Consider the following 12,163-nt stretch of genomic DNA (forward strand, 5'->3'; position numbering starts at 1 on the left):
GTCTACTTATGATCCTGTCAAAGGTATTCATCTTGTTACCATGCTTTTTATTTCTAGTATTTCATTATATTTTTCCGTCTATTGGCTAAAATTCTCCTAATACGTTTTGTCCATCTTTTAAACTAGACCTACTGACATATTAAGAGCACTTATTTTTAATTCCTTTTCTGATAGTTTTGATATCTGGTTCATCTTGGGTCTGGTTATGATTATTCCTTTGTCTCTTAACAGGAGATTTTTTTTTTCTTATAAATGTTCACATTTATGTTCAACAGTAAAGACTGAAGTAAACAGAAGTTATGTCCAGAAATGGGCAAGGTTTTTCTACTAGGTCATAAATGTTGGAGTGTGTATCCAAGTAGTCAGGAGTAAGCTGTTTTGTATTTGTGTGTTGTTGCTATGATCACCTTCTGTGCACAACCCATTGCAAATCTTTCTAGAATTACCTTATGTATATGGTATGGCTGGGTTGCTGGAGAGTTTTCATAACATCTCTTCTCCATCTTCTGCTCTTGTCCTTCTTTGTGCCTAAGAGGCAGTTTTGTCTCCATTTTCTTGGCTTTCTTACAATGGAAAACTTTGAGTGCTTCCAACTCAGTGTTTCTTGGCCTAGAGGTCGGAGCAAAGGTGATTCTGTGCATCCTAGCCCAGCTTTAGTTTTAGGCATGCCATCTGTGTTTGGATCTCAGTGGGGAGCTTTCTCAGTGACCCTGCTTCTTCTCCATGTGGCAGCCAAATTTTGCCATGGTGGGTGTTATGTGTGAGAAAATCCAGCCTCTCCCCAGCAATCGGGGATCACTCATGGTCTGGGTTTTCTCTCCCTTCTCCAGGAATATAGGAATTTTTCTATGCATCTGTGCCCTAAAAGCAAGAGGTGTTTTTTTTTCTTTTGTTCTTTTTTTTTTTTTTAAAGCAGTCTCCATTCCCAGTGCATGGCCCAATATGAATCTTGAACTCACGACCCTGAGATTAAGACCTGAGCTGAGATCAAGAGTCAGACAGATGCTTAACCAAATGAGCCACCCAGGTTCCCCTGGAAGCACCAGGCTTTCTGCCCTTTGCCCATTGGACTAAGAGTTTTATTCCACAGGGGAGAAGGCTCTGGTGGGGCTTTGGGATTTTTCCATAGCAGTGCCTATACTACTGAGGAAGGATTTCTCTGGTCTCTTGTCCTGCCCAGTCTTTTTCCTTGGTGAGCTGTGAACGTTGGTAGAAAAGAACCTGCAAGAGGAACCCCCTTGAGTCAGCAGTTCTTAGGGATTTTATGTGCTCTTGCTACTTTACAGTGAGTCCTTAAAATTTGTTAAAAATTTTAGATGAAATCTTACTTACATGGTGCTCAGCATCTCTTCCCCACATATTCTCTTAGAACTGAGCCAGAGATCACTTCCTTTCTCTTTGGAGGGACCTGTCTCTTCTTATATTTCAGGTTACTTGGTTGCTTTGTGATGTTAGTTCTCTGCTGGATACAAGAAAAGTGATTATTTTTTGGCTTATATGGCTTTGTTATTATTGCTGGGTGTGAACGACACTTTCAAAACCCTCTTAATACACTCCCATAGATATATGACTTTAAAATATTAATAAAATATTTTGTGTTTGGGATACACTTGATATATTTTTCCTTTTCCTTTAGAAATAAAATATTTGAGGGGCGCCTGGGTGGCGCAGTCGGTTAAGCGTCCGACTTCAGCCAGGTCACGATCTCGCGGTCCGTGAGTTCGAGCCCCGCGTCGGGCTCTGGGCTGATGGCTCAGAGCCTGGAGCCTGCTTCCGATTCTGTGTCTCCCTCTCTCTCTGCCCCTCCCCCGTTCATGCTCTGTCTCTCTCTGTCCCAAAAATAAAATAAAAAACGTTGAAAAAAAATTTAAAAAAAAAAAAAGAAATAAAATATTTGATATGCATAGATAGTCCCCTGGTTTTATCCTCTGAGCTCCTCTGAAGCTTCTTTTTGAAAAAAAAAAAAAAAAAAAAAGGCTATGACATTCTAAAATATTTACTGTATGCATGATTTGGAAATGAGGAGACTTTTACTAGCCTGTATTCAACTAGCTATGGCAAGCTGGAAACATCTGGGAAATTACTAGAAGAGTAATTTATAGGCACAGAAACAATAGACTTTTGAGCCTACTAGTATTTTTTGCCTGCAAAAGTCTGAGCATTGAAATCCTGCTTTAAAATATAATACAAATTGTGTCTTTGTGAATGCCGTGGCAATGTTATATACACACACACACACAAATATATATATATATATATATATATATATATATATATATATACATATATATCTGTCTTAAGCTACCCTTGAAAACAAAGATGTTTACCAATGACTTTAGTGAGGTAAATCCTATGTAAATAGTTCAAGAAATAAAATTACTATGATGAATGACTTACACTTAAGAAGTAGTCATGGTAGATATGCTATATATTAACTTTTTAGTAAGTGGGATTGCTCTGAACAGTTTAAATTTGTTAGTCCTCTGATGGTGATGTGCTTGGAAAACGATTTTCTCTAATATTAGCAATTTATTCTGTTACATTATATAAGAAGTATTTTTATTATTTTTAACTACAGTAGGCCAACAGGATATTGTATAAATTATTTAATAAGATTATCTGGCAGATCTTTAGCATAATATGACCAATGTACATTTATCCTCCCTTTGCAGAAAAATAATGGGTTGATTAGTTTTGACAGTTTGACTTCTCATGTGAAGTTTTGAAGATGAAGCATTACATACATTATTTTAATCCTTTTCTAGAAGTTTATCATTGATGTAGAATAATACAAGATGATGCAAATCACAGGGGAAATAAGATATGAGTTAATATAAATACATGTGTGATGGAAATATTAACTTCCAGGAATTGAAAGGGTATTCTTATTGGCATGAGAACACTTCATTTTTCCATTTTGTGGCTTTTAAACCATGAGGAACTCATAGTAAGGGAATTACCAATTTAAAAATTGGTTTGTAAAAAATAAAAAATAAAAATTGGTTTGTAGATTTTATTAATCTTGCTCTTTTTGAGGCTGCCATTAATTATTGTTAAATATTTGAATAAATTGTATTTATCATAAATTAGACTCAAGGCCTAATTATGCATTCCCATGAAGGATGCAATTAAAAATGTGAAAGGAAACAAAAACAACAGCTTAATAAAATCAGCAGAACTAATTTGCATTTCTGAGTGGATAAATAGACATTAGAAAAGGGAAAATTTTCTTTGTGATCAGATCAAAGTGAAAAAAATCAAAATTCCCTTTACAAGTGCAAAAAAGTATAATTTTCACTTAGGGCATTTCTGCAGAATTCAGAGTCTATATATCAGACATGTGTCTATAGCCACAATTCTTATCTGGGAGTGGACTGTGATATGATTCAATGGGCAAAATATTTATAGAATAACAAAAATGAAGTTGTCTCCTGTGTATCAAATGTCAGCAGTATCCCCTAATCATTGTGATAACCAAAAACAAGCAAACAAACAAAAAAACAATTCCACAAATTTGCAACGTACCCCTTGGAAGCAATACTGCTCGCTGAGATCCATAGGCTTACCGTCACGAGGCCAAAGAACTGGCAATGGCCAATATCTTCACATTTTTGAACTTGAAAAATAGATATACTAATAGTGACTGACTTAGCAGAACTTGGAAAGCTGACCTGAATCCGGCAGGCAGGAAAATTGATAAATCATTACATAAACAATAAATATAAAGACACAAGAATTTGTGACCATATGTCAATGTAGGGCTGAAAGCAAGATGATACACACATCTGTTTTAAGACTGGAGGCGCTGACTGAAAAACATAAGTGAGTATCTCCACCTGAACAAGACATCTCATTTCTAACTCTTGATTCCATTTGGTTTCCAAAATCCTAGCAGCCGGTACTGTACCCTCTGGTCAATGACTTACAGGATTCTTCTCAGGGACTCTCAAGAGCCTACAAAGAGCTAAAGCTAATGGGCTTTACCTGGTAAAGCAAATCAGTCAGATGATGATTCAGTAAAACTCTGCTTCAGTCTTACAAGCAAACCCTGTTCTGAAGCTCAGATCTTCAAATCAATTTATACACCCCATGCTTAGAGATGAGTGTGAAATCAAGCACCACACGACATTTGAGGAAAGCCTTCCATGCCAAAGCTGGAGACTCAAATAAACAAACTAAAAAAAAAGCAACCTGGGGGTGGGGGTGGGGAAGAGAACTAAACTGGGGTAAGAAGACTCTAAAGAATGATCAATTGTATCCCTTACAAAATAAAATACTGCATTCCTCAAGTACATAACAGGTTGCTATAGAAAGGAAGACCAGAGACAAAAAGAATTAATGAAAAGTAATAAAGTAAGAAGATAAGTTAAAAAGTTAGAAGAGTTTTTTAGGAAGAGGGAAGATGGTGGCATAGGAGGATGCTGGGCTCACCGCTTCCTGCTGACCACTTAGATTCCACCCACATCTGCCTAAATAACCCAGAAAACCACCACAAGACTAGCAGAATGGACTCTCCGGAGCCAAGCATAGACAAGAGGCCCACGGAAGAGGGTAGGAAGGGTGGAGAGGTGGTCCGAGCTACATGGACTGGCGGGAGGGAGCCAGGGTGGTGGAGGGGCAGCACTCCCAGCAAGGCAGAGCCCCCGAGTCTGGCTTGCAAAAGCAGAGGGGATGGTTGGAGTGAGTTCTGACAGCCAGTGGGATTTAACATGTGGAATATTATAAGTCAACAGCTCTGCTCGGAGAGCAGGAGGACTAGAGGACAATGGAAGGGAGAGGTGTTGAGCCCTGGAGGACAGAGTTCAGCTCGGCGGGGAACAAAGGTGCTGGGAAGCGCCATCTCCCTCTCCCATCACCCAGCCAAAATCCCAGAGGGAACCATTTCCCCTCAGGGAACTTGCTTGCACCAAAGCTGTGCTTCTGTGGATCCATCCCTCTGACGGGTCTGCCTCCCTCCTGGTGCCAGTGCTGCAGGGCCCCACCCAAAGAAGACCACCAAAGGCAAAGCAAACTGAGTCTGCCCCTCCCGCCCCTGTGCGCCTTGCAGATCCACCCTGGCTAATATGCCAGATCTCATCAAAGCGGCACCACAAGCCTGGCAGTGTGCAAGTAGCCCAGACAGGGGCCACATCACTCCACAGTGAGTCCTGCCCCTGGGAGAGGGGAAGATAAGGCACACACCAGTCTGACTGTGGCCCCAGCAGTGGGCTGGGGGAAGACATCAGGTCTGACTGCGGCCCTGCCCACCAACGCAAGTTACTCCAGACAGCACAAAGGAAGAGCCCTGCAGTTCTTCGCCACTCCAGGGACTATCCAAAATGACGAAATGGAAGAATTCTCCTCAAAAGAAACTCCAAGAAGTAGCGACAGCTAATAAATTGATCAAAAACGATTTAAGCAATATAACAGAAAATGAATTTAAAATAGTAGTCATAAAATTAATCGCTGGGCTTGAAAAAAGTATACAGAACAGAGAATCTATTGCTACAGAGATCAAGGGACTAAGAAACAGAGGAGCTAAAAAATGCTGTAAATGAGCTGCAAAATAAAATGGAGGCGACCAAAGCTCAGATTGATGAGGCAGAGGAGAGAATAGGTGAATTAGAAGATAAAATTATGGGGGCGCCTGGGTGGCGCAGTCGGTTAAGCGTCCGGCTTCATCCAGGTCACGATCTCGCGGTCCGTGAGTTCGAGCCCCGCGTCGGGCTCTGGGCTGATGGCTCGGAGCCTGGAGCCTCTTTCTGATTCTATGTCTCCCTCTCTCTGCCCCTCCCCTGTTCATGCTCTGTCTCTCTCTGTCCCAAAAATAAATAAACGTTGAAAAAAAAATTAAAAAAAAAAAGAAGATAAAATTATGGAAAAAGAGGAAGCTGAGAAAAAGAGAGATAAAAAAATCGAGGAGTATGAGGGGAGAATTAGAGAACTAAGTGACACAATTAAATGTAATAATATATGCATAATTGGGATTCCACAGGAGGAAGAGAGAGAGAAAGGTGCTGAAGGTGTACTTGAAGAAATCATAGCTGAGAACTTCCCTGATCTGGGGAAGGAAAAAGGCATTGAAATCCAAAGGCACAGAGAACTTCTTTCAGACGTAACTTGAATCGATCTGCACGACATATCATAGTGAAGCAAAATACAAGGATAAAGAGAAAATTCTGAAAGCAGCTAGGGATAAACATGATATAACATATAAGGGGAGACCGATAAGACTAGTGACAGATCTCTCTACTGAAACTTGGCAGGCCAGAAAGGAATGGCAGGAAATCTTCAATGTGATGAACAGAAAAAATATGCAGCCGAGAATCCTTTATCCAGCAAGTCTGTCATTTAGAATAGAAGGAGAGATAAAGGTCTTCCTAAACAAACAAAAACTAAAGGAATTCATCACCACTAAACCAGCCCTACAAGAGATCCTAAGGGGGATCCTGTGAGACAAAGTACCAGAGACATCACTACAAGCATGAAACCTACAGACATCACAATGACTCTAAACCCATATCTTTCTATAATAACACTGAATGTAAATGAACTAAATGCTCCAACAAAAAGACATAGGGTATCAGAATGGATAAAAAACCAAGACCCATCTATTTGCTGTCTACAAGAGACTCATTTTAGACCTGAGGACACCTTCAGATTGAAAGTGAGGGGATGGAGAGCTATCTATCATGCTACTGGAAGTCAAAAGAAAGCTGGAGTAGCCATACCTGTATCAGACAAACTAGACTTTAAATTAAAGGCTGTAACAAGAGATGAAGAAGAGCATTATATAATAATTACAGGGTCTATCCATCAGGAAGAGCTAACAATTATAAATGTCTATGCGCCCAATACGGGAGCCCCCAAATATATAAAACAATCACAAACATAAGCAACCTTATTGATAAGAATGTGGTAATTGCAGGGGACTTCAATACTCCACTTACAACATTGGATAGATCATCTAGACACAGGATCAATAAAGAAACAAGGGCCCTGAATGATACATTGGACCAGATGGACTTGACAGATATATTTAGAACTCTGCATCCCAAAGCAACAGAATATACTTTCTTCTCGAGTGCACATGGAACCTTCTCCAAGATAGATCACCTACTGGGTCACAAAACAGCCCTTCATAAGTATACAAGAATTGAGATCATACCATGCACACTTTCAGACCACAATGCTATGAAGCTTGAAATCAACCACAGGAAAAAGTCTGGAAAACCTCCAAAAGCATGGAGGTTAAAGAACACCCTACTAAAGAATGAATGAGTCAACCAGGCAATTAGAGAAGAAATTAAGAAATATATGGAAACAAATGAAAATGAAAATACAACAATCCAAATGCTTTGGGATGCAGCGACGGCAGTCTTGAGAGGAAAATACATTGCAATCCAGCCCTATCTCAAGAAACAAGAAAAATCCCAAATACAAAATCTAACAGCACACCTAAAGGAAACAGAAGCAGAACAGCAAAGACACCACAAACCCAGCAGAAGAAGAGAAATAATAAAGATCAGAGCAGAAATAAACAATATAGAATCTAAAAAAACTGTAGAGCACATCAATGAAACCAAGAGCTGGTTTTTTGAAAAAATAAACAAAATTGATAAACCTCTAGCCAGGCTTCTCAAAAAGGAAAGGGAGATGACCCAAATAGATAGAATCATGAATGAAAATGGAATTATTACAACCAATCCCTCAGAAATACAAGCAATTATCAGGGAATACTATGAAAAATTATATGCCAACAAACTGGACAACCTGGAAGAAATGGACAAATTTCTAAACACCCACACACTTCCCAAACTCAAACAGGAAGAAATAGAAAGCTTGAAAAGACCCATAACCAGCAAAGAAATTGAATCACTTATCAAAAATCTCCCAACAAATAAGAGTTTCATCCAGGACCAGATGGCTTCCCAGGGGTATTCTACCAGACATTTAAAGCAAAGATAACACCCATCCTTCTCAAGCTATTCCAAAAAATAGAAAGGGAAGGAAAACTTCCAGACTCATTCTATGAAGCCAGCATTACTTTGATTCCCAAACCAGACAGAGACCCAGTAAAAAAAAAACTACAGGCCAATATCCCTGATGAATATGGATGCAAAAATTCTCAATAAGATACTAGCATATCGAATTCAACAGCATATAAAAAGAATTATTCACCATGTTCAAGTGGGATTCATTCCTGGGATGCAGGGCTGGTTCAACATTCGCAAATCAATCAATATGATACATCACATTAATAAAAGAAAAGATAAGAACCATATGATCCTGTCAATCGATGCAGAAAAAGCATTTGACAAAATCCAGCACCCTTTCTTAATAAAAACCCTCGAGAAAGTCAGGATAGAAGGAACATACTTAAACATCATAAAAGCCATTTATGAAAAGCCCACAGCTAATATCATCCTCAATGGGGAAAAACTGAGAGCTTTCTCCCTGAGATCAGGAACATGACAGGGATGTCTACTCTCACCGCTGTTGTTCCACATAGTGTTGCAAGAGCTAGCATCAGCAATCAGACAACAAAAGGAAATCAAAGGCATCAAAATTGGCAAAGATGAAGTTAAGCTTTCACTTTTTGCAGATGACATGATATTATACATGGAAAATCCGATAGACTCCACCAAAAGTCTGCTAGAACTGATACATGAATTCAGCAAAGTCTCAGGATACAAAATCAATGTGCATCAATCAGTTGCATTCTTATACACTAATAATGAAGCAACAGAAAGACAAATAAGGAAACTGATCCCATTCACAATTGCACCAAGAGGCATAAAATGCCTAGGAATAAACCTAACCAAAGATGTAAAAGATCTGTATACTGAAAACTATAGAAAGCTTATGAAGGAAATTGAAAAAGATATAAAGAAATGGAAAAACATTCCGTGCTCATGGATTGGAAGAATAAATATTGTTAAAATGTCAACACTACCCAGAGCTATCTACATATTCAATGCAATCCCAATCAAAATTGCACCAGCATTCTTCTGGAAGCTAGAACAAGCAATCCTAAAATTTGTATGGAACCACAAAAGGCCCCGAATAGCCAAAGTAATTTTGAAGAAGACCAAAGCAGGAGGCATCACAATCCCAGACTTTAGCCTCTACTACAAAGCTGTAATCATCAAGACAGCATGATATTGGCACAAAAACAGACACATAGACCAATGTAATAGAATAGAAACCCCAGAACTAGACCCAAAAAAGTATGGCCAACTAATCTTTGACAAAGCAGAAAAGAATATCCAATGGAAAAAAGACAGTCTCTTTAACAAATGGTGCTGGGAGAACTGGACAGCAATATGCAGAAGGATGAAACTAGACCACTTTCTTACACCATTCACAAAAACAAACTCAAAATGGATAAAGGACCTGAATGTTAGAGAGGAAACCATCAAAACCCTAGAGGAGAAAGCAGGAAAAAACCTCTCTGACCTCAGCTGCAGCAATTTCTTATTTGACACATCCCCAAAGGCAAGGGAATTAAAAGCAAAAATGAACTATTGGGACCTCATGAAGATAAAAACCTGCACAGCAAAGGAAACAATCAACAAAACTAAAAGGCAACCAACAGAATGGGAAAAGATATTTGAAAATGACATATCGGACAAAGGGCTAGTATCCAAAATCTATAAAGAGCTCACCAAACTCCACACCCGAAAAACAAATAATCCAGTGAAGAAATGGGCAGAAAACATGAATAGACATTTCTCTTAAGAAGACATCCAGATGGCCAACAGGCACATGAAAAGATGCTCAACGTCGGTCCTCATCAGGGAAATACAAATCAAAACCACACTCAGAATTCACCTTACGCCAGTCAGAGTGGCTAAAATGAACAAATTAGGAGACTATAGATGTTGGCGAGGATGTGGAGAAACCTCAAAAAATTCAAAATAGACCTACCCTATGACCCAGCAAGAGCACTGCTGGGAATTTACCCAAGGGATACAGGAGTGCTGATGCATAGGGGCACTTGTACCCTAATGTTTATAGTAGCACTTTCAACAATAGCCAAATTATGGAAAGAGTCTAAATGTCCATCAACTGACGAATGTTTAAACAAATTGTGGTTTATATACACAATGGAATACTACGTGGCAATGAGAAAGAATGAAGTATGGCCTTTTGTAGCAAAGTGGATGGAACTGGAGAGTGTGATGCTAAGTGAAATAAGTCATACAGAGAAAGACAGATACCATATGTTTTCACTCTTATGTGGATCCTGAGAAACTTAACAGAAGTTCATGGGGAGGGGAAGAAAAAAAAAAGAGTTTAGAGAGGGAGAGAGCCAAAGCATAAGAGACTCTTAAAAACTGAGAACAAACTGAGGGTTTATGGGGGGGTGGGTGATGGGCATTGAGGGTACCTTTTGGGATGAGCACTGGGTGTTGTATGGAAACCAATTTGACAATAAATTTCATTTAAAAAGTTAGAAGATAAAGTGAAGAAGTCACCAAAAAGGAGACCTAAAAAGCAAAGGGAAAAACAATCTCCCTGAAAAGATGAGAGACTTCCATCTCTTCAGCAGTTTCAGGAAGTAAGAAAGAAATGGAGAAACGAAAACAATCCAGTAAACCATTTGAGAAGACTAGCCTGGGAGCACTGGGGTGGCTTAGCCAGTTAAGTGTCCAACTCTTGGGTTTGGCTCAGGTCATGATCTCACGGTTCGTGAGTTCAAACCCTGCATCGGACTCCGCGCTGACAGTGTAGAGCATGCTTGGGATTCTCTTCCTTTCCCTCTCTCTCTACCCCTTTCTCTCTCTCTCTCTCTCAATATCTCTCTCAAAATAAATAAATAAACTTAAAAATAAAAAAGGAGACTAGCCTGAAAAGCCTTTCCTGGATTATTCTGTTACTCTCCAGAGGAGAGCTGGGTCTCCATGGTTCCCTTTGGGCGCCCTTATTCCAGTGATGTTGCCAAGAACAAGTTAGAGGAAGTCGGTGCAACATCCAGTCCCCATTTACTGGAGAGTTTGACAAAGAGAAGATTGTCCCTTTGAAGCCTGAAGGACCAACCCAGAAGGTTTGCGGCCATTCTGATCTGCTCAGAATCAAGCTCGGTGTGTAACAACCTTCAGGAAACAGTTAGTAAATGGCTACTGACTTGAACTATTCCATGTTAATCCTACACTGTGTCTGCCTGAGAGTGGGTCTCAAGGGGTTGTTGTCTCTGGATAGTCCTTTCTGAGACTATATCTTAAACAGAAAGAGATTTAGATTTAACATACATTTTAGGCATGGTGATAGTATTTTTCTAAATAAAAAAAGAAATTCTTCTACTTGTGGATAATTTTGTTTTCTGAATTGTAAATTTACTGTATGAAAAGTTTTACAAAGGTATACAAATTAAGTGACATTTAATTTGTTAAAAAGAATAAAATTAGATTGAATTGGATATGCTCCAGAAATTGTAGGGTACCTGCAGTAGCCTTAGGTTACAAGTGCAAATACATTTCATTATAATTTTGTTCTACAATCAGTGCAGCGTACATAAATAAACTGAGTAAAGCTAGATTGTGTGATAAATATCACTTTCAATCAGTGGCACCTGAGGTCCTGTATCCTTTTGGAATCTTTTAGATGGTTGAACTTTTTAGAGATGGCTTCATCGTTTGGCATCTGCCTGTGAAGATTTAGGTCTTAAGTATAAACTTCCATAACATTGGACAAGGACAGGCTATACAGTCTCTTTCAGATACACTGAGAAAGGACCATTTGTAATCATGAATAATGGGGAAAATGATTTCTTTTGGGGGAAATCTGAAAATTGAATACTTGTAAGACTATTGCTCAGAATAACAGGTGTTCATTTTGTAATCTAATTATAAAAATGTGAATAAATTGGATAACTACAAGGCCACAATCTGTCAATTTAGAGCACTCTGACAGGACTGTATCTCAACTTGGTTTCTGACTTTCCTTTTTCTATTTGAATGTATACATCACAATTTATCAGCCTGGGTCTTTCCCCACCTTTATTTCATGTGGCAGTGTTTATTTGCATTCTTGGATGTGAACTAGACTTGGGAAATTGAATCCAGTTTGGGCTATGGAGCCAAGCAGACCATATCTGCCTTGACTTTTGAGATTGTGACTTTTGCCATTTCAGATGATTCTGTAGCTCAGAACACTCGGCAATTTTTCATTCATATGGCAT

At 39.1% G+C, this 12,163-nt stretch overlaps 1 long non-coding RNA gene across 1 annotated transcript in view; it reads right to left on the minus strand.

Annotated features, from left to right (window-relative positions):
* Positions 1–207: 207 nt before the first annotated feature.
* Positions 208–12,163, minus strand: part of LOC121041474 (uncharacterized) — a 50,037-nt gene continuing 38,081 nt past the window's right edge. The window contains exons 7-8 of the long non-coding RNA XR_005795757.1: positions 1,333–1,462; positions 208–609 (exon numbers count right to left, since the gene is read on the minus strand). This is a non-coding gene — a long non-coding RNA (uncharacterized LOC121041474). The remainder of the gene's footprint in view (positions 610–1,332; positions 1,463–12,163) is intronic.

This window comes from Herpailurus yagouaroundi, unplaced genomic scaffold (genome assembly GCF_014898765.1).
Source record: "Herpailurus yagouaroundi ecotype Mexico unplaced genomic scaffold, PumYag 184, whole genome shotgun sequence".
NCBI classification, from domain to species: Eukaryota; Metazoa; Chordata; class Mammalia; order Carnivora; family Felidae; genus Herpailurus; species Herpailurus yagouaroundi.